Source organism: Antechinus flavipes, chromosome 3, assembly GCF_016432865.1.
Source record: "Antechinus flavipes isolate AdamAnt ecotype Samford, QLD, Australia chromosome 3, AdamAnt_v2, whole genome shotgun sequence".
Classification (NCBI taxonomy): Eukaryota; Metazoa; Chordata; class Mammalia; order Dasyuromorphia; family Dasyuridae; genus Antechinus; species Antechinus flavipes.
The window spans coordinates 577,375,298-577,396,517 of NC_067400.1; positions in this window are offsets into that span (position 1 = coordinate 577,375,298).

Below are 21,220 nucleotides of genomic sequence, written 5' to 3' on the forward strand. Positions count from 1 at the left end.
AACTCAAGTACTGTGCTCACCTTTGGACAAGTTTTCTTCCTACTGTCTCCACAAGCCCTCCCAGTGAAGTGCCACCCTATGCCCATCTCTGGAAGTAGTAGTGAACATTGACTTTAAGCTCCTTCCTCCCTGAAAAAACTGCCAGATGTTTTTACAGCAGACAAGGTCATGACTCATGACACATTGTGACCAGGAGAGGTCGAGGGTGTGCTTTATGATAGCACATGTTTAGCACCTTCAAGTAGCCTAGAGGCAAAGAAATAATCATAAGTAAGTGCATTGGAAGAAAAGGAGATGATTTTGCAATCTCTCTTGGTTTTCTTTAGCGGTTTCTCTCCTCTCTTCATTCATTTTCATTTCTCCATGTTACTTCCTCAAAATAAGGAACCTAATATTTCTCCCTATTCATCTCTACCTCCATTGTTCTACCCTTGCCAGGAGTTATATTTGCATTGGTAAAAAGAAAGTCTCCATATACTACAAAATATTCATCATAGCAGTGCTTTTTATGATAGTAAAGAATTGGAAACCAAGTAAATGTCCATTAATTGGGGGATGACTAAACAAATTGTGGTACATGATGTAATTGAATATTACTATGTTATAATAAATGATGTGTGTGTGATGAATTTAGAGAAGCCTGAGAAGATCTTTACGAACTGATGCAAAGTGAAGTAAATAAAGTTAAGAAAACAATTTATACAGTAACTATAACAATGTAAATAATGATATACCAAAAAATCAAACATTTGAGTGTAACCTCATTATAAAGAATAATTCAAATGAAATGATATGAGAAGACATCCCCAACCCACCCCTTCATGGACATGGGAAGTCCAGGAGTGTTACACATTACACATGTTTCTGACTTTTTCCAGTATTTAGATCAATTATGCTAATTTTTTCCTCTTAAAAAATACTATTTGTTACATGGTAGGATGGATCTCTTGGAGAGAGAGGGAGAAGAATACTGGATAGCCATGATTTATGATATAAGAAAAAGAAGACATTTCTAAAAAAAAAAAAAAAAAACCCTTTAAAAATTGCACTTGCATTGCTTCTGATCTCATCTTTTACTTGAAATTGCTCTTTCCAGAGTTTCTATTTTTTTACCTTTTTGTAGTATGTGGCACTGATGACTGCCTTCCTTTTTCTAGATATTTTTTTCTTCTCTGGGTTTTTATGACACTGCTTACTGTTTATGCCACTGTTCTTTTACCAATCTGACTTTTCTTCCTCTGTCTCCTTTAATGGATCATGCTCTACTCCCTAACTGTAGAGATTCCACAAGGCCTCAATCTAGGTCTTTTTCTTCACTTCTGTCCTCTTTCTACATGGGCTTGACTATCATCTCTGCAGGTGGCTCCCAGATCTATATATCCAGCCCTAGTCTCTCTTCTGAGCTCTAGTTCTATATCATCAACTTCCAGTTGTATATTTCTATTTTTCTTTTTTTTTGGCAGCTTATTGGATTTATTTATTTTTTAAAATAACTTTTTATTAACAGAACCCATGCCAGGGCAATTTTTTACAGCATTATCCCTTGCACTCATTTTCTGTTCCGATTTTTTCCCTCCCTCACTCCACCCCCTCCCCCATATGGCAAGCAGTCCTTTACATGTTAAGTAGGTTACAGTATATCCTAGATACAATATATGTGTGCAGAACTGAACAGTTCTCTTGTTGCACAGGGAGAATTGGATTGAGAAGGTATAAATAACCCGAGAAGAAAAACAAAAATGCAAGCAGTTTATATTCATTTCCCAGTGTTCTTTCTTTGGGTGTAGCTGCTTCTGTCCATCTTTGATCAATTGAAACTGAATTAGCTCTCTTTATCGAAGAGATTCACTTCCATCAGAATATATCCTCAAACAGTATCGTTGTTGAGGTATGTAATGATCTCCTGGTTCTGCTCATTTCACTTAGCATCAGTTCATGTAAGTCTCACCAGTCCTCTCTGTATTCATCCTGCTGGTCATTTCTTACAGAACAATAATATTCCATAACATTCATATACCACAATTTACCCAGCCATTCTCCAATTGATGGATATCCATTCAATTTCCACTTTCTAGCTACTATGAAAAGGGCTGCCACAAACATTTTTGCACATGGATCCCTTTCCTTCTTTAAGATCTCTTTGGGATATAAGCCCAGTAGTAACACTGCTGGATCAAAGGGTATGCATAGTTTGATAACTTTTTGAGTATAGTTCCAAATTGCTTTCCAGAATTGTTGGATCTGTTCACAACTCCACCAACAATGTATCAGTGTCCCAGTTTTTCCACATCACCTCCAACATTCGTCATTATCTTTTCCTGTCATCTTAACCAATCTGAGAGGTGTGTAGTGGTATCTCAAAGTTGTCTTAATTTGCATTTTTCTGATCAATAATGATTTGGAACACCTTTTCAATAAGACTAGAAATAGTTTCAATTTCTTTATCCAAAAATTGTCTGATCATATCTTTTGACCATTTATTAATTGGAGAATGGCTTGATTTCTTATAAGTTTGAGTCAATTCTCTATATATTTTGGAAATGAGGCCTTTATCAGAACCTTTGACTACAAAAACGTTTTCCCAGTTTATTGTAAAGCTTTTTATTTTCAAAACATATACATGGATAATTTTTCAACATTGAGCCTTGCAAAAACCTTGTGTCCAAATTTCTCCCTCTCCCCCACACCCTTTCCTAGATGGCAAATAATCTAATATATGTTAAACATGTGCAATTCTTCTATACATATTTGAATATATTTCTTTAGCACCTCTGCTTCTCTGAATCCCTATCTTTCCTTTAAAAAGCAGTCTATCAGTCAATACACATTTACTAAGCACCTATTATGTGCCAGGCACTGTGCTAAGTGTTAGGAATACAAAGAAAGACAAAAGCTAATTCCTACCTTCAAGGAACTCACACTCTAATGGGGGAGATGCCATACAAACAACCATGGACAAATAAGCCATCTCCGGGATAAAGTCGGAATAATCAAGAGAGGGTAAACTGGCATTAAGAAAGACTGGGAAAAGCTCCTCGAAAAAGGTAGGACTTTAATTGAGACTTGACAAAAGCTAAGTAAGCCAGGAGGCAGAGGGTTCCAGATATGGGGCTGGGGCTGGAAAGCTTTAAGAGCTCTTTTCTGATTTCCCTTGACTGCCTTCCTCCAACATTAATAATCTTGTGTTTGCTTTGTATATAGTTGGTAATTATTTATATGTGTGCATTTCCCACCTCCATCTCACACACACACACACACACACACACACACACACACACACACAGACTATTGTGCCAACTCCCACTTGAATTGATGGCTAGGTGCCCTGAGGATGACCTGCTACTACATCCTTTAGGTTACTAGCGATACCTGAGGAGCCTGGATTTCTATAAGAAACCACCTGTGTGTTTCCCATTGATTATAAATCAGACCTAATTAGCTTCCAGAAAGAATATTTACCAAGCAGGTATAGCAAGAATTGTTATGGAAGCAATACCTGAAAGCCAGGAGTGCCACACAAGACCCTCCAGAAACTGAGCTTAAATATATAGTAAAATGGTACTGAGGCTCTATGGAAGGAACCCATATGGTGAAGAGTAGCCCAGAGTTCCTACCTTCCATAGGTCCTTTTCTTGCTTTATGAAGCCTTCATGACATCATCCTTAGGTGTAGCTCTCTTCGATGCTACAAGGCGGCTTGGAGCTCTTATAGAGTCCTGAAGTTACCTTTACCTTTAGTTGGTCTTTAGTGTATCTCTCACTTCCCAATTCTATCAGCCACTGGTGCTTTGAAAACACTAGTATGGCAGCTAGGTGGTGCAGTGGATGGAGTACCAGCCCTGAAGTCAGGAGGACCTGAGTTCAAATTTGACCTCAGACACTTAAGGCTCCAGGAGCATCATCAATGAGGAGGAGAAAGAGGAGAGAGGAAAGTATTCTCTCTTCCCCAAAAGCAAGTTCCTTTCAGGGGCCTGGAATTTTCAGTTCTCACATGTGAATCTTCTCCCACTCAACCAACTGGCTTTGATCTACCTTGCTGTGATCCAATATAACCCACGAGTTGTGACTCGATCTTTTCAACCAGTCTCTAGATATGTCATGTGACATTTTTGTCTCAATAACAATGGCTCAAACTATAAGGTTTCCAAATGTTGACCAGATAGAATCTCATTTGATCCTCACAGCCACCCTGAGAGGTAATGTTATTATTTTAGTTTACAGATGAGGAGACTGAGACAGAGGTCACACAGCCTGAGAGTATTTGAGGTAGGATAGGAATTCAACTCCAGGTCCAGCATCCTATTCACTTCACCAACCTAGCTACCTTTATCCAATGACTCAAAGCCATTATGATTCTTTCAAGTTCATTACTCTTGATTGACTAATTTAAGACATTAACAATTTCTATGATTAATTGGATGGAAGGAATAGTAGGGATTTAATAATTTTTTGTTAATTGATTTTTTTCTCTTGTCCCTGGCTATCCCTGAAGGAGACAGCCTAGTATCTGGAGTCCAAAAGCCTTGGGAAAATTAGTGACCCCCAAATCACCAGACTTGCATCTAACTCAGTTCCTATAGTTATCATAGAGGGGAGAAATCTTTATTAAGAAGGAAAGTCTTTTTTTTTTTTTATTACCATCAATGATAACTGCTGATCAACTGTCACCAATAGGCAAGTAGGCATAGGAGTTCTGAAAATGGCAGTTACTCCCAGACCTTGGTCCTGGTCCTGCTTCTAGCCTAGACCTCATAGCTATCATTTGGAACAACAACTCCTGTGGAGAAGAGACCTTCTCTTGTGCCATTCACAGAGCAGGCTAGCCAGCTTAGCTGAAGAAGAAAGGCACCCTGGGAAAACCAGAAGGCAGCATGTGCCAAAGCAAGTCAAACCACCCCCACCACCTAGACAATCATTTCCTCTCAATCCCTGATGAAGACAGTCCTGGAATCTGAGCCCAAGATCCTTGGGAACATCGATGCTGTTCAATGGGATGCTTGGGGATACTCTCAGCCATTATCTTGGGCAGCAACTCTGAAGATTTTGCATGACAATTGCGCCTGTAGGTATTACACCCATAGCTATTGAAAACCCCGAAAAGAAAGTTCTTGCCATCAATGTCCTTGATATTGTTAAATGGTTCAACATCAGAAATTGAAATATGATTTTCCATGGAAATGATATTAAACAAGAGGCTTTACCATCTGCTTCACTGTTGCACTCTAAGAACTCTAAGACTTTTCCACCTGACTTGTAGCTGAAACTTCCCATATGTATTTTCTCCCTCATTAGAATGTAAGTACCTTGAGAGCCGGAACTATCCCCAACATTTAGCACAGTGTTTTTTGCACATAGTAAGCATATCCCTCAACTTGTTTCACTATTGTCCATATCTTCCAATAGTCCTTCATAGGAGGTCCATTTAACACCAATCAGTGGCTTCCTCCAGGCTTCTTGGAATTGAATAAATACCAGTAGACCAAGTAGTCTCTCCGTTTGTTATCATGGGCTCACCGTCAATATCTAGAGTTGGAAGGTATCTTAGACTGTAGCTGTCCAAGTCCCTCAGTTTTACAGAAGAGGAAATTACATAGAGTCACATAGGAAATGGCAGAGCTGGCCTTCCAATCCAGATCATGGGCTCTTCAAAGTCTTCCTTCTATCCATAGCACATGCCATTCACATGGCTGGCCCACTTCCTTTTCTGATGACACAATTCCTTGCTACAAGACAAATCACTGAACCTTCCTGATGTTCAGACAACTTTCTAAGTTATAAATGAGTTGAGACCAGTGTCAGTAAAGAGACTTCTCCCACCTGCCAAAATCATCTGACCACAGTCCTCAGATGAGATGTCCTCTGTAATTCTTCATTGGTAAGATGTTGCATCCTATTCATGACATCCATTCGTCTCTCTGCTGCCTTATGCTGATCCATAACTGCAATTCTTCCAGTGTCGTGGTGCTATTGTTGCTTTGTCCTTCATTTTTGAAGAGAACCAGTGACATCATGGGGTATGTCTTGACGTCTTCAAGAATTGAATTTAAGTGAGAAAGAGCTGCTTCTCCCTTCCAGAGTCATCAAAACTCAGTGATAAAAATAGGACTAAATGGTAATGGCCAGGATGCAGTGGATGACCTTGTCTTCTTTCATGTTGGACCAAGCTCTAAAGCACTCCACAGTGCCTGCATTGGAACAATGTTGTTTTCATCCACTTCCTTCCTCTTGGGAAAAGTCTTCACATGCTTTGGGTAGAGATCCCCCTAACTCAGTGACAGATTGGAGATATGTCAGTTACTCGGGTTCAGCCCATCTGCCAAAATGGTTAACCAGGGTACAGCTGCTGCAGTGCTACAGCTTCTTGGAACCACAGGTGAGAGCTGGGTGAGAGGAGGACACCAAAGATGCATGAGCAGCTCTGAAAAGAGCTTGACAAGCCCTCACACTGGAAGTGCTAGGCCTCCATCGTACTATACAACTTAAAGACATATCACCTCATGAGGAAAGATTTAATAAATTTCATTTCAGGGAGAAGCTTCAGGCAATTAAAAAGTTTAAATTTGCCAGACAATCTCCTTTTCTCCCCTTCCGATTCAATTCTGAATTCTAAATGTCCAAATCAGAACTTGTCATCTTTCTTCTGACACTTACCTCTTTCCCAAACTTGCCTATTTCTTTAGAAGCTGCCATTATTTTTTCAGTATCTCAGGTTCTTAACCTTGGAATTTTTCTCAATTCTATACTTTCCCTCATCCCACACCTCCGACCAGTTGCCAAACCTTGCCATTTCTACCTCCACATCTCTAATTTCTATTTCTTTCTACTCATAGCAACCACTTTAGTTTAGGTCTTCATGACTTTTCACCTAGATTATTGCAAAGTCTTCTTAATTGGTCTTCCCCACTCAAGTTTCTTATACTGCTGCTACAGTGATTTCTGAAGTATGAACTTCAACATGACACTTCTCTATTCAATAAAATTCAATGGCTCCCTATTATCACTATATGAAAGAAATATAAACTCCTTTGCTTAGTTTTTTAAGTCCTTTACAACCTGGCCCCAATTATATTTCCAGCCTCAATCTATATTATTCTCCCTCTCTAACTTGAAGATCTTTCTTTCTGTTACTCACATGTGACACTGAGACTTCCTGGGAATCTCTGGGCCCTTCACATTCTGGGTCTCATTGCTGGAATGCTTTCCTGCTTCATCTATGCCTAATAGAATCCCTCTGTTTCTTCAAGATTCAGGTCAACTCTATATAATTCGAGCTGGGAGCCAGATTCACATTTTCCTGACCTTTCCCTCTGCCAAATTCACTTGATAAAATTCTAATTTTTTTTTTTTTTAAGATGCAGGTCAAGCAGTCCCTTCTATGTAGTCTTTCAGGATCCTCTCAAAGGGCTAGTCACTTTGTATTTAATCATTTTGTATTTATTTTGTATACAAATTTTTTATAAGTAATTATTTTTTCTTTTAGACAGTAAACTTATTCCAAATAAAAACTGTTTCATTCATTGTATATATTTGTATCCCCAGTTCCTAGTAGAGTATCTGGCAAGGAATACTTGGTTAATTGATTGCTGCATGGCATCTATCTAATGAATAGGTACTGATGGCTTTCTCTATGGATTTTTATCCAAATGCACATTACAATCTGAACTATGGGCATTCTTGTCCCCATTGCCAATTCCAGGCTCTCTTTTGGCCACTCAACAATTTCTTCTCTGAAGTTCACTCTATTACAAATTTTTACTCAATTTCCCAGGTGGACATTTCTCAAGGAGTCCAACAGCTAACTTACTATCTTTGTCTCTTTCCCAATATCTGCCTTTATATTAGGAGACTACAGTCAATTGTCAACAACATTTAACAAGTAAACAAGCATTAATTAGGCACTTACTAGATCCTAAGCATTGAGAGATACAAATACAAACAAAAAGAAAGTTACTTCTCTCAAGGAGCTTATGTAGGAACAGGCAAAGACACTATAGAAAAGGTGAGCTGAAAAGCAGGGGGAAGGGGAGGCACCTGCAAGAACTTATGATGACCAAGTTCTGGGGAATAAAGGATAATGATTTAGGCTCTTCAAAATGGAGGCTTTGGGAGAAATTGCCAGTGGAAGAAGGTGGTTGCAGATGGAGGATAGAGACAGTTCTGTCATGGGATGGTGCTAGACCCTCTTACACAAACTGACTACTCAGAGGCATTTTCAGACATAAACAGGAAGCATTTATCTGGTCCTTGCAGGGAGAAGTCCAAATGCACCAGCTGAGCAGACACAGAGACTTTCAGCTCCCATCTCCTCACATAGCATACCTGACCTGAAGAGCTGGAAATAGGGAATTAATTAAATAGCAAAAAACTTGGGTTTATTGGACAGACTAAAATGAACGTAATCATTGACCAATGGTCAACAATGCTGTCTACTTCCTGTGAGACATGTAACTTCCTGAAGCTTAAGCCTAGGGTCTGACCTGCTCCCATCTCACAGACTTTTTGAGAAATCGTCACCTGGCCCCATTTAGTCCCTCCTCTTTTTCATATGTTTGAAGATTTCTCACACCAATCTTGATACATTTCTTCCACTAGGACATCTTTTTTTTTTTTTTTTTTTTTTTATCTAGGCCTTCAGGCTGGTCCCTCTCTTCAGTATCAACTGTAATCTATACTCTCCCATTTAGAACCAACACTTGCACCTCAGTGCAAGTTCAGGAATCATTTTAGCTAGGAAATCTTGAACTATTCTAGTGATTAAGTGTACAAGCAAGCAGATTACTGCAGCTTAAAGCAATGACTAGGAATCAGAGACCCCACTTCCACCAATTCCCACTATCTGTCTTGGAAACCTTGTCATCACAGACCAACATAGAACTGGCAGCCATAGAATCCAAGCACTGTGAAGGCATGGAGGCCTCAGGGCCATTGGCTCATCATTCCCACCTCAAGTAGTCTAGACTCAAATTCATTTGGGACAAAGGGATGGAGATCTCATCTTCAGGAGCTGCTTCAGGCTGATAAAGGGTGTAGATCTGGCCCTGCCTAGTGGAATACAGACTGAGGAGAGAAGACAATGACTTGTAGGTGGAGTCAGAAGCATCCAGTACTGAATGTCAGAATTAGGAAATTTCAGATTGATGTAGTTGGAATTTCATGACTTGGAGTCTGGAAGAAACAAATTTCTCAGGTAGATTAAAAATGCAAGGACTAAATATGAGCAAAAGAAGAAGAATAAACAAAAGGGGAGTTAATAGGGGGTTACTGGGGACAGTGACCAGGAACCCCATCCGGAGGAAGCCTGGCGAGGGAGGGGGGAGGGGAGGAGATGAATGTTTCTCATCCAGACAGCTTTTCCTAGAATACCAAAGAATGTTTTCCCCAAATTCCTGTTTTTGTTTCTTCAAAGAAGTAGGGGTAATGGGTAGAACATTGTGGCCTTGAGTATGATCTCCTTTAGCAAAAACTCTAGAGCTTTTTTTAACAGTCCTTTCAGAAATTACTTGCTAGGAAGCTATATGAGAGAATGCAGGGGTCAGGAACTGGGGAATTAAAGGTGCCGTGGTCAGGGGCAAACAGACAGCAGCATGGGCAGCTGAATCTGCAAGCCTGTTTCCCTTGGCCTGAAGTAAATCACCCTTCCTTTATGAAACATAGGTCCATGGACAGATTGCAGTAATTGTTCGCCTGCATACTTAATGGGGGAATGTTTGGCGTCAAAAATCCCCCTTTTCCCCATATAACCCCCATGATCATGCAAAACATGAAAACTGTATGTGAAGTCAATATAGACATTCATTTTCATTTCTTCTAAAGCTCTGATATAGTAAAAATTCCCCGAACCTGATGGGGAGCCAGTCTTCAACAATTGGCCCAGGATGAGCTTAGGGGCTTCCTCAATTAGAAGGGCTGTGGCAGTTAGCTCTAAGGCAGGAGGATCAACCCAAAGATACCAAGTTTCTTTGAGAAGTAAGCAAGGGGTCTAGGATAGGGCTCCAGAGACTGAGTTGAGACCCCTAGGACCTGGCCCTGCCTTCCATCAACGTATAGTGTAAAAGGTAGGGCTAAGGCCGGGAGAGGTCAGTTTATCTTTCAAAGTATTAAAATGGCCTGATCAGGACGTGATAAGATTGTCTGCTTCCTCTCCTATTGAGCAAAAGGTAGGTGGGAGGTGGCCCAAATACTTAAGCAAAGTGGGCCTTCACACAAAGGAATTCTTGCCCCAGGAAGCAAGAAAGTTAAGAGTTTTATGGCAGCAGTCAGAGAAACCTCCCAGGGCTGGGATGCAGATGAAGATATCATCTTCATACTTATACTGTACTCATGGCTTCTACTGACCACTTTGATTACAGAAATTTTCTATGCAAGGAAAAAGTAGGGGCATGATTATAATGTAATATAATTGGTCAAAACTGATTCTTCAGGATCTCAATCTGACGACACATACATGACAGGATAAAGCATCTAAGGTTGGTCTGTTTGACAACCAATCATGCAGTAACAATTCCACCTCTTAGTCAGACTTAGGAATAATCAGGTGGGAAGCAAAGAAACAGAACTGGGAAACTGAGTCAGAAGAATCCCTTCTTAAGGAGAGGCTAAGGTTGTCCTCTCAGTTCTTGCCCAGAAAAGATATCCATCTTTAATAGTTCAGGAAGGCATACCTCTGGGTAACTGGAATAGTGGATTACTGACTCAATCATATCCAAATTTGAAATTCAAAACAGTATTAGTTACAATCCCAAGAGTTTTCATCTCAATAGTAAGTTTCATCAATCAGGTCTATATAAAAACACACAAACAAAAATCTTACAAACTACTGTGCATAACCTATCGAATGCGCTTGCAAGACAATCAAAACTAGTGCAGGGATATCAGGTTAACTTTCTGTTCTAGGTCATTATACACTTAAATAAATATTAGATAATTTGCTGAATGGGTTTTGAAATAACAACTTTCAGAGGATTTGCAGTTAACCAGAAATCTAATAAACATCTCTTAGAAGTTCCTTGTATTGCTAAATGGTAGAACTTTTGACATAGCATCACAAAATGACTTTGTCTAGAAACAATCACAGACTTGAAAAATAAAAACAAACATTCAGTTATTAACACCATGAAAATATAAGCTATTCCTTTAAACAATAAAAGCAATTAATGTTAAAGTAATTTCTTTTAACCAGAAAGGGGTGGTAGTGGCAGAAGATGGGGGAGGGGGCTCCAGTGAATGGATTTGTTTTCTCACTTCTAAGAAGCAGCTACACCCAGTGAGGGAAGGATGAGTTAAAACTTCACCTTATCAAGCTGAAAGAGCTTTCCCTTTCTCCTTCCCTCACTCCATATAGTATCTCTCCCAACTCCACCAAGCTTCCCAACCCCACTACTTCTCCTTAGAGCTAACTCTTTTAGAGTCCCAAGTTCTTTTCAGGATTTAATCTGCCAGCTAAAGGCATGCCCCAACTTTATAGGGTGTATCATTTCCCTTGGCAAACAGCAAGTTCCACTCAGGAGCTTGCCCTTTACATAATAAATCTACTTTTTACCAAAGATAATGGCCAATATGAATTTCTCACATGACCAAACCCCAATTTTGGTGCCTCTCATCATCTGGTGTCTACACAACCCACATAATACCTAACAATTTTAGATTTCAATATTATGACAATAACCCCAAATAATTTAATTAGCAATTTCACAATTTTAATAAGCAATAATCAAATAAACATAATGTAGCCTATCACAAAAATGGATAGGAATCTCATGTAATTTACAATTGTTTCCAATTTCAACATATACATCAATTAAAAGGTTATTTTAAAAACCAATACTTTATCTTGTGATATTCTAATTAGATGTTCCATTCAAATAGCAATTGCTTTTACAAATCAATCTTTCTTGACCTTGTTTTTAAAATCACCTTTAAAAAAAAAAACTTTAAGATTCACAATATAGCTAATATCTAAATAACTTTGGACTGAATTTCGTAAAACTTACACATATGTCCAGCAGAGCTAACAAAATTTTAAAGCGTAGCTCATAATTTTTACAAATTACCCAATATACATTTTAGAAAGCAACATACTTCATCTAATTAGGGTATACAAACATGTGACCCCCTAAGATAAGCTACCAGAATTTTGTTTTTAATAACATTTTTTTTAGCTTTTAAAAATTATTATAGTTTTTTATTTACAAGCTATATGCATGGATAATTTTTCAGCATTGACAATTGCAAAACCTTTTGTTCCAATTTTTCCCCTACTTCTCCCCACTCTCTCCCCGAGATGGCAGATAGACCAATACATGTTAAATATATTAAAGTATATGAATAATCTATTTTTTAAACTTAAAATCAAATATAGATTTAAATTTCAAGTAGTAATGTTTCAATATTTCCACACAAATTTCTAAAATCTTGTGCTTAAAGTAAACAAACTCCCAATTCTAGCACATACCATTTAATAGTGATCATCTCATATAATTGTGATAGTAAGAGATTCATCATATAAAACTTACAACTCATCTTGATTAGTTCCTTAGTACCTGTGTAACGTATTTGACTTATTTCTCAGGGATAATAACCTCACAAAATAGTTTAAACAAACTTAACAAATTTACAATTTAAGAGGAATTCCAGAAGAAGACTCATCTTCATTTCCTGTCTGTTTACTTTCTTTGCTTGACATCAGCTTTCTTTGGTCTCTTTTACCTCCTTCTATTCAGAGATATATACTCTCAGGTCTCTAGACTTTTAAAATGCAAACCTGATGAAGATAAGGTTTTGCTTCCCCTCCACCCCCCCCCCCCCCATTTCCCCGTGAAGAGACTTAAGGATTAGACTGTTTGTCTTAAACACATCCTAGTGCTTTTCTGTTTTTTCTTTCCCCCAAAGTTCCCAAACTCTTCTTTTAACATAGTCAGTACAAAGAGATTACAATTTATATAAAACAGCTCTTACTATCATATCTCAAATGACAAATTTTACTGAACTGATTGAACATTTTTTCTCTCTCACTCACCCTTCCTCCCACGTGTCCCTTTATCCTATGCATTATCCTCCTCCTAGAGGTCTTAATATAGTTAAATTTGCTTCCAAATTACTTTACATACACACAAAATTCATTTATCTCACTGTTGGTATTGTATGTTGGTCATATCTAAAAACCCATATAAAGTTACCAAATATGGGGCAATTAAATCCAACAAAGTAGTTAACACTTATGTAGCATTTATTTTATGCTAAGCACTCTTGCAATCTTGAAATGACCAATTGTCAAACACCCCAATCATTGCTATCAAAAATTAGCTAACTTTTTCTGAGCTCCCAGCTTGGCCAGAGCTGAAGTTACAGGAAAAAGTCAGGTCCTTTTTTTTTTTTTTTTTAAACAAAATCTATCTCACAGGACAGACATGACACAGATTCTGCACAAAAACACAAACACAGATTCAGACAAAAATTACATGGAAGAGGACCATTCCTTCCCCACACAATATTTCATCAAGTGCACTTTTGCTCTGAAGATTTGAATTGCTCCTTCCCCTTTCCCTCTGTGGAGAGCAGCTCCAATCTCATGGTTTAAGATCCTGTAATACACAGAGCCGACCTCAGCTCAGATTTCTCAAATCTGGAGGGGTTGTGCCCATCCAGTAGTCATCCAGAGCACCCCTGCTCTGTGCTGTTTATCAGGACTTTCTTCTGCCTTAGTAGGCAGTACCCTTTAACTGTGAATAACCAAGCTTTGATGATCCCAGAGTCCCCTTCAGCCTAAAGGCAGCCTAAGGACACAGACAATACCCTGGAGAGAGCAGCTCTAATCTCTGGACTGTTCCTTCCCCTTGACCTCTGGATTATGTGCACACAGGTTACTTGACTATTCACTTGCCCTTGCACTTCTTCAGAAACTTGTGCTCCTGTTTGTATTTATTTGCCTCTTTTTAGACCCATACTTCACAGAGAGGGAGGCTGAGGATCTGATCTCAAGAATGGTCAGAGAAAACCCAGCCTGACACCTGTTTTGAATCAGAACCCCAGATATCTCTTTGAGAAATCACAGATCCTGGACAAGTCCCATAAACTGTGTGGGATGGGTGCTAGACCCCCTTACCCAAATTGACAAACCAGAGGCATCTTCAAATATAAAGGAAGCATTTATTCGGTCCTTGCAAAGAGAAGTCTAAGCATACTAGCTGAGCAGACTCAGAGTCTTTCAGCTCCAGTCTCTCAGCATAGCGTACCTGGTCTAGACGGCCAGAAATAGTGATATAGCAAAAGACTTGGGTTCATTGGATGGACTGAAAAGTAACCACTGACCAATGGTCAGCAATGTTGTCTACTTCCTGTGAGTCACATAACTTCCTGAAGCTTAGACCTAGGTCTGACCATTTCTGCCCTACAGCCTTCTGAGAGTAGGAATCACATGACTTCCTGAAAGTTAGGCCTAGGGTCTGACCCACTCTATCTCATAAACTTTTTGAGAATTCTTCACCTGGTCCCATTTGATTGTGACATTTATGTCAATGTTCCCTCAAACGTTCTCCCCCTATAACAACCTATCATTTCATAATTCTTCAATTATTTATCCTCCTAAACTTATCCTTTGTCTCACTGTTATCACTAACTCTTCTACTGCTCAATATTTTCTCAATATTATTATCTTTATTCTTAACTTTCCTCCTTTCTTAATCTCGACCTACAGTTAGGTGGTTCTGTCTTCTATTGAATTCTACTGAATTACTTGCCCCACTATCCTATTGCCAGTTATCCCTTGAGAGAGCCTCGTGATCATTCTGGATCATTTCCACAACCTACTACCTTTATTCTTACTCATCTGCTACTTAACAGAACAGGAGGAAGTCACAGCATTGAGTTCATTGAGCACTTCAAAATTCAGTGTTATGCTATGCCCAAAGAGCTATAAAATTGTGCAAACCCTTTGATCCAGCAGTGTCCCAAAGAGATCATAAAAGAGGGGAAAGGACCCACATGTACAAAAATGTTTGTAGCAGCTCTTTATGTGGTGGCAAGGAACTGGGAACTGAGCAGATGTCCATCAATTGGGGAATGGCTGAGTAAGTGATGGTATATGAATGTAATGGAGTGTTATTGTTCTATAAGAAATGATGAACAGACTAATTTCAGAAAAGCCTGGTAAGACTTTATGAACTGATGCTGAGTGAAAAGAGCAGAACCAGGAGATCATTGTGGATTATATGATTATATGATGATCAACTATGATAGACCTAGTTATTCTCAGCAATACAATGGCGCAGTGGATAGAGCACCAGCACTGAAGTCAGGAGGACCTGAGTTCAAATCTGGCCTCAGACATTAACACTTCCTAGCTATGTGATCTTAGGCAAGTCACTTAACCCTAACTGCCTCAGCAAAAAAAACAAAACAAAAGAAAAAAAAAACCCCAATCTTTTTTCTGACTTTCTTAGTCAAGTATACTTTTTAAAAAATGGTGGCTATTCAGTGAACTTCCTCTTCTCTCTTTCTCTTCTTTTCAGAATGTCTTTATATTTCCCAGTCCTCATTCTTTCCTACAGACATAGAAAATGAAATGGCCCTTCTACTCTATATCACCAACTCCATTTTGTGTCCTGCTCCCTCTCATTTTCTTTAGTAGATTGTCTCTCCCCCTTACCCCCTTCTCTCACCTTTAATTTTCAACTGCTTCCTATATACTAATTATTTATTTCTTGCTTTCAAATATGTCCAAGTCTCTCCATTCTTAAAAACCTTCATTAGATTTTATCATTTACTCAAACTTTAACCCTATATCTCTCTATCCTTTTTCAATTAAACTCACAGAAAAAAAAAATCACACATGCCCATTGCTTTCATTTCTCCTTTCACCCTTAACTCTATGCAATATGTGGAATGTTGGAGGGGATGTGAGAAAACAGGGACACTGATACATTGTTGGTGGAATTGTGAACACATCCAGCCATTCTGGAGAGCAATTTGGAACTATGCTCAAAAAGTTATCAAACTGTGCATACTCTTTGATCCAGCAGTGTTTCTACTGGGCTTATACCCCAAAGAGATACTAAAGAAGGGAAAGGTCCCTGTATATGCCAAAATGTTTGTGGTAGCCCTGTTTGTAGTGGCTAGAAGCTGGAAAATGAATGGATGCCCATCAATTGGAGAATGGCTGAATAAATTGTGATATATGAATGTTATGGAATATTATTATTCTGTAAGAAATGACCAGCAGGATGAATACAGAGAAGACTGGCGAGACTTACATGAACTGATGCTAAGTGAAATGAGCAGAACCAGGAGATCATTATATACCTCAACAACAATACTGTATGAGGATGTATTCTGATGGACGTGGATCTCTTCGACAAAGAGAAAATCTAACTCAGTTTCAATTGATCAAGGATGGACAGAAGCAGCTACACCCAAAGAAAGAACACTGGGAAATGAATATAAACTGCTTGCATTTTTGTTTTTCTTCCCTGGTTATTTTTACCTTCTGAATCCAATTCTCCCTGTGCAACAAGAAAACTGTTCGGTTCTGCACACATATATTGTATCTAGGATATACTGTAACCTATTTAACATGTAAAGGACTGCTTGCCATCTGGGGGAGGGGATGGAGGGAGGGAGGGGAAAAACCAGAACAGAAGTGAGTGCAAGAGATAATGCTGTAAAAAATTACCCTGGCATGGGTTCTGTCAATAAAAAGTTATTTAAAAAAAAAACTCTATGCAATATAGCTTCTAAACAAATCAAATCACTCACATGAAACTGTCTTCAGTTACCAATGACCTCCTGAGGCCAAGTCCAGTGACCTTTCATCAGTTTTTTCTTTTTGACCTTTCTGCAGCCTATAGCACCTTTCTCTCCTCCTCGTTATTCTTTCCTCTCTGGTTTTTCATGAAATTCCTTTTTTTTTTTTTTTTTTTGGTTCTCTTACTCATCTGACTTTTCCTTCTGTTTTCTTTCCTGTGTGATTTATCTGCCTCCTGAACTGTGATGTTTAGATCCTCTTTTCTTTTCTATGTTCTCTCTTGGTAAGCTCATCAGCTTCCATGGGCTTGACTATCATCTCTGTATCGAAGCCTTCAAGATCTTTATTTCAAACCCTGATCTCTCCTGAGCTCCAGTCTCATATCACCAAATGATTGTTTATTTCCAACTGAATGCCCTATAGGCATCCCAAATTCAACATGACTAAAACATAACTCACCATTGTCTTCTTTGCCATCCACAGGCGAGCCCACTCTTCTACCAAACCTCTCTAGCTCTGTGGAGGATCCTACTATTCTTCCAGTTTCCCATAGGTTCACGAATTGGATGTTACCCATAACCCTTTGGTCTCCTCTACCCTACACATCTAATCAATCAACAGATCTGATTTCTGCCATCATAACATCTCTCATATTCAACCTCTTTTCTCTCCTCCTGCAGCAAACACATTAGTTTCAGGCCCTCATCTCTTGCCTGGACTATTGTGATGACCTCCTAACTGGTCTCCCTGCCTCACATCCCAGTCCTTCTCTGGATGATTAAGACAGGCATGGAGGACACAAAGAGAACTGGCAGGGACCATGTCTGTCCACTTGTTCAAACACTTCTTGTGGTGGTCTCTGCGTTTACCTCTAAATATATTTGTTCTGAGCCCTAATGATACAATGGACCCAGAGCTGGGAGCTGTTTGTATGTGATTTCTCTCTCTTTTGTGCCCACACCTTTACCAAAAAGTTGATCTTTAAAGGATGATCTTTTGGGACCATATTAACTCCTGAAGGCTGGCTAAGTATAAAGGGGTAGAAATCTGCCTCTAGGTTATAAATAGTCATACTCCTGAAATCATGGTACCTTGAAATGATGAAATTCCTACAACCAAAACTGTAGGATAGAGAGCAGAAACCGCCATACTGGCACAGGATCCTTCCCCTAATAGCCCCAGAATAAAACATTTCTCTCTCTCTCCCACCCCCTTGCAGATTCCCAGCACAAGGCACCAGGTGGTGAGGATCCCTGGGCTGGCTTGGTATTCCTTCCCTTAATACCTCCATCTACTCCTTGCTCAGCTATCACTAAATTTCACCTCCCTATTGATTGTGGGCTTGTGCCCCTTTAGGGCTCTTGCTGTGACATAGACATGGAGGCTCACATTACCATTACAGCTACATCCTGGGATGTATATCTGTCCTGTTACTGAATCCTAATGACCGCCAGACCTTTCCATTTGCTCTGTACCTGAACTCTCTTTTGCATGTTTACTTTCCCATTTACAATGTAAGCTCTCTCAGAGAAACAACTGTCTCTAGATCTTCTATTTGTATTTCCAGTATTTAGCACAATGCTTGGCACATAGTATAAAAAGGGGCTTTTCCAATGGAGTCATTGGAATCATTCAGTTCCAATTTTTTCCCCCTGAGGCAATTGGGGTTAAGTGACTTGCCCAGGGTCACACAGTCAGGAAGTCTTAAGTCTCTGAGGGTGGATTTGAACTCAGGTCCTCCTGACTTCAGGGCTGGTGCTCTATCCACTGTCCCACCTAGCTGCCCCTCCAGTGATTTTTCTTAAGCACTAATCTGACCGTGTCACTCCCAAACTAACAAAATTCTAGTAGTCCCTTATTGCTTCTGATATAAAATATAAATTCCTGTTTTTTAAAACCCTTTCCAGACTGACCCCAGCTTATCTATTTATTGTACATTATGCACTTTCCTGCATCTTATAGTCCAGCTAAACCAGCCTTCATGTTCCTCACAGTACACGCCATCTTTCATCTTCATGTCTTTGCATGAGCTATTCCTCACGTCTGGAATGCACTCCCTTCTTATCTCCATCATATAAATTTCCTCATTTCCTTCCAAATCCAATACTTTCTATGAGAAGCTTTTTTTATCTCTTCCACTACTAGAGCCTTCCCTGTCAGACAAGCTTATATTTTTTGGAATATGTTTTATATATCTTTATTCTATATATACTTACAAAATGCCAGCCATCCCATGGAACATGCTCAGAGCATCCTTTCTGGTTTTAATCAGCCAGATGGGAGCTTGGGGACCTGTTTCCAGCCATATGATGACCTGTTGCTGAAAGGTCTTGCCATTTTGATATGATGTGGTAAACCTGGGTGGTCCTTTGCTCCTCCTCCTTCCCTATCACAATGGTAGCTGAGTTAGTTAAAAGGAAGAGATAGCTGGTGACTTGGACTCTTTCTTTGATTTTTTTCCCTAGGCAGTAAATAGTATTTTCCATCTCTTCCCATTGAGTGGTTGGGAAGATGGGTTATGTTCTTAGCTCCAGTTCTTCTACGGGTATGATTACATGGGCTCAAATGCCAAGTTTGCAAGCTTATACCTGGCTATAGCTTTTATTTTCTGTTTCCTTTCTTAAGTAAGCTATTGAATATTGTTCTCAAAAAAGGTGTGGAAAAAAAAAGAAAGAAAGAAAGGTGTGTACAAGGCTGGAAATAAAGTAGTGAGTTCAAGAGGTGCAGAGATCCTTGGTCTGATAAAGCTAGAGCTGACTAGTCAGTGGTCTGGGGAGGAAATCCCAGCGATTATTCCAATAATTCTTAGAGAAGATGACCAGTAGCAAGACAACTGACTCCAACCTGGTTGTTTTAAAAGCAGATATCTCCTGGAAAGAGTTTAGATAATCCAAAGCCAAGATAAAATATAAAATGCCTAATCACTAATCCCACAAACACCTTTATGTTTTGATGAGTTTTAAGCATCAGTCTCCCAGAAGTTTGTAACAACTGTTAATAAATCTTGTTTTAGATTTTTTTTAAATCAACTGTGAATATTCCTCATTTAGCATTCCTTTTATGGAATGGGAAATAAATATTTGTCTCATACCTAATTCATAACATACAATGAGTAAGTACCTTCACAGTCTCCCTTTTGGGCAGATCATAGTCATAAACCTAAGCCTGAACTTTAATATATTCCCCAAGCAAGGGGAATGTGTGTGTGTGTGTGTGTGTGTGTGTGTGTGTGTGTGTGTAAGGGGAAGTTAACAGGTCAAAGGGTGTGTAGACTCCCTAGTCCTTTTTCTCCTTAAAGATCAAGATCCCCCAGTACTAACCCTGGTCAGACTGGGTGATTGTCTGACTACCTATGGGATTTGCCATTTCCTTCTCCGGCTCATTTTATGGATGAGGAAATGGGTGTGGCCAGGGTGAAGGGACTTGCCCAGGGTCACATAGTTAGGAAGTATCTGAGGCCACATTTGAACTCAGGAAGATGAGCCTTCCTGACTCTAGGCCTGGTGCTCTAGCCACTATGGCACCTAACTGCCTTGGTCCAAAGCCCTGGGGCTGCTAAGGGGAGAAGAAGGATGTGGTACAAACGCCCCTACGGATGCAGCCGTTTTTTCCCAATGTTAAGCTTATTTTTGTATATGTCTCTCCTCCCTCAGTAGAATGTAAGCTCCTAGAGGGTAGGAATTGCTTTCCTTATTTTTTTTTTTTGTCTCTGTATCCCTAATTCTGAATAGTGTTTGGCTCACAGTAGTTGCTTAGTACAGAAATGGATTTTAAAAGCATTTATTATTAAGGCCTTACTAATGCACAAAGGACTGCTAAATTCTGGGAGCTACACCAATTAAAGAAAAACAAGAAGTCCATGCTCTAATAGGAGGTTCCAGCTGCAAGGCACTTGGAAAGGTCTAGTGATTCTTATGGTGTAGTAGCAAAGCACATAGTCATGTATCTATAATGCCATTTCCTTTGTTAAAAATTATATCTATTTCTGATGTTGAACCATGTATTGATAAGAACTTTCTTATCTGGTAAGGGCTATAGAATCTGTGTAGGTTTCCAGGCCACATCTCCACGGGAGCTGCTTCCCTAGACAAGGGATCATGGGGGCTGACTAGAGGAAGGTTGGTTGGTGAATGTTACTGTTCCTAGGGCACTTGGATTTACACTCACTGGTGGCATGGTAGGCAATTTATATTGGTGGCACTAGCTATGGTAAGCTCCTTTTCCTTTAGAGGGTGGCTGTGATAACTGAGTTAAATATAAGACTTGTTGGGGGGAAGGGAAGTTGGTACTTCTGTTTCTGGAGCTTTGGGGCTCAGGGTTCTGAACTGTTTGCATCTGGGTTTAAGAGGAGATGGTGGTAGATGTATCTCCCTCTAGGAATCTTGCTGATTCACCTAGAGTAACTTACTGCCCATGATAAGTGCTTATTTATTGACTAATTCATCCATTTGGAATCTCCTCTATGGCTGGTAAATGACATCTG